This window comes from Hevea brasiliensis, chromosome 16 (assembly GCF_030052815.1).
Source record: "Hevea brasiliensis isolate MT/VB/25A 57/8 chromosome 16, ASM3005281v1, whole genome shotgun sequence".
NCBI lineage: Eukaryota > Viridiplantae > Streptophyta > Magnoliopsida > Malpighiales > Euphorbiaceae > Hevea > Hevea brasiliensis.
This window is the reverse complement of record NC_079508.1, coordinates 1,331,211-1,333,796: the sequence shown is the minus strand read 5'-3', so window position 1 is coordinate 1,333,796 and position 2,586 is coordinate 1,331,211. Positions and strand designations below refer to the sequence as shown.

The following is a 2,586-nucleotide window of genomic DNA, read 5'->3' as shown; positions in this document are numbered from 1 at the left end:
AGTAAATGAAATTTCACCGAAATTTCATCTTTGTGAGATTGTCAATATTGTACCAAGGGTTTATTTAAAGTATACCGAATCAGTATAGCTATCCTTCTTCTAACACAGCAACGCAACTTCAATCAGTATTAAAATGAAGTCCTAGATAATCTATTTCTTCTTTTCTTTGTCTTGTTGCTGTAGAACTGTATAAGATCAGGTAGAATGTGAATTCAGTAGGTTGCAATAATAATTTATGAAGAAGATTATCATATTTCCGCAATTCAATTAGATGTGAAATCTAAAACTTTGTGGTTATAGAAGAAGGGTTTTTTGGTGGAATCCCCCTTTTTCATTTTAAGCAATTGGTTAGTCATCCATTAACAAGTACCAGTAGTAGAGAATATTCGATGAAAGAAGGAGAACAACAAAAAAATAATTGGAATAATCAATATTCGCGATGCACGTATTCGTGTATTAAATCCAAAAGGTCTTTCTTGACACTTAACTACAAAGAAAAGAAGTTTTTTTTTAATATGGAAAAAATGTAAAATCTAGAAAAGAAAAAGATAATCGGAATTACTAGTCTTAGAATTTATTTGTATAAAAACAAAAGAAAGATTTGATTTTTTCGAGTGATTTGATCATGCGATACTTTTTTTTCTTATTCGAGATATTGTGTGAATGAATCCCTTAATAAATCTAATAAGAGTTAAATTCAATTTTAAAATAAAAATAGAAAAAAATTAAAATGAAAATAGAAAAAAGTATGAAGAAAAATATATTATAAAGAAAAATATAGGGTCATTTTTCATTTTAAAATCTAAAAAACAACACAAATTCGATACAAATATACAAATAAATAGTAAATAAATATTAAAAATTAATTTTAAAATAAACTAAAAGAAACTATCAAAATAAAATGATTTTCCAATTTTATTTCATAGTGATTTCCGTAGTAATTCAAAGTTTTTTTGCTAATGTTAGACAACACAGTTTTTATTACTTACTATTTTATTTATTTATTTACTTCTTATTTATTAATATTTATATTGATAATATTTAATTATTGTAATATTTTAATTATTGTAATATTAGTTTTCTATTTTATTTATCAAGAGTTGTCTAACAAATCTCTTGATTCGGAATCACGAGAGTATAAGTAGATATCATAGATGATAAATTGATTTCTTTTTTCTACCTGTATCACTCTATTTTATTAGTGCCGTCAATAATCTATAATGATAATGATTGATAAATAAAAATAAATAAATAAAAAATCTCAATTGAACTTATTCTTGCATTTGGTAATTTTGTTTATCCTCATATTTTTTATCTTTTAGAAAATTTAACTTAGGAAAATGCTTTTGCTTTACAAACATATGTATAAAAAAAAAAGTTTATTTAGCTCCTTCATGCCTACTATAACTAGTTATTTCGATTTTCTACTAGCGGCTTTAACTATAACCTCAGTTCTATTTATTGGTCTAAGCAAAATACGGCTTATTTGAAATTAATTGAATGAACAATTTATAAAAAGAAAAGGAAATTTTTTGACAGTATTCCATCTCTTTTCTAGTTCTTTACCGTGTAAATTTACAATTTTTGGTTATTAAAATTTATGGGCGATATGGATTAATATTTAAGGATAGATATTACCTCTCTTTTTCTCTTTTTCAAATAAATTGAAATGATTAAAGTTTTTCTATTTGGAATCGTCTTAGGTCTAATTCCTATTGCTTTGGCTGGATTATTTGTAACTGCATATTTACAATATAGACATGGAGATCAGTTGGACTTTTGATTAATTAATACCTTATTTTTTTGACCTCCTCCTTTCTTTAATCTGCAGGAGGTCAAATTCAGATTTCTCTTCCATTTTTTCCGTATAAAATTTAACCTAACAAAACAAGAACAGAATTACGCTCTGTAGGATTTGAACCTACGACATTGGGTTTTGGAGACCCACGTTCTATCGATCTGAACTAAGAGCGCTTTCTTATCACAATCACAATAAAGGAAACTATAAGTAAAAAGATTCTTTTTTTAACTCCAATATATCTTAAATCCCTATAATATCATATATAAGTATAAGATAATAAAAATTAAAGATTAGGTATGTCCAATTTGAATTGGTCTCAATTGATCCCTCATTATTATTCAGAGATGAAGTAATAGGTAGGGATGGCAGGATTTGAACCTATGACATTTTGCATTGTTTGCTGGTTTGACAACCCTACAAGTGCACAAATCGCTAATAAGTAATAAAGTAATAAGTAGAGTATCATTCCAACAAGTACCAATCTATATAGTAATTTTGACTGTCTAGGCTATCGAATATTTAGGGAATGAAGTTTGTTAACTTTAAACACTGAAATAGTAAACTTAAAATGAAGTAATCTATTTTTGGAATAATTCTAGAGTTAAGATACTTATCTTGGGACTTCTTTTCTTTTCTCATTTTTTTTTTGCTTTTTATGTCCCTTTTGTCCTCTCCCGTAAACTTATTGCTTTTACTGGGTTGGAGAGGCAAATTTTTCTTTGATTTCAATTGCACACTTGCATTCTTTCTTGAGTTCCACATCCTCTCTTTATTTTCTTTATGCA

General features: G+C 26.5%; 1 non-coding gene across 1 annotated transcript; it reads right to left on the bottom strand.

Annotated features, from left to right (window-relative positions):
* Positions 1-1,900: 1,900 nt before the first annotated feature.
* TRNAW-CCA (transfer RNA tryptophan (anticodon CCA)) lies at positions 1,901-1,974 on the bottom strand. Its single transcript has one exon. It is a non-coding gene; the product is annotated as a tRNA-Trp (tRNA).
* Positions 1,975-2,586: the final 612 nt, after the last annotated feature.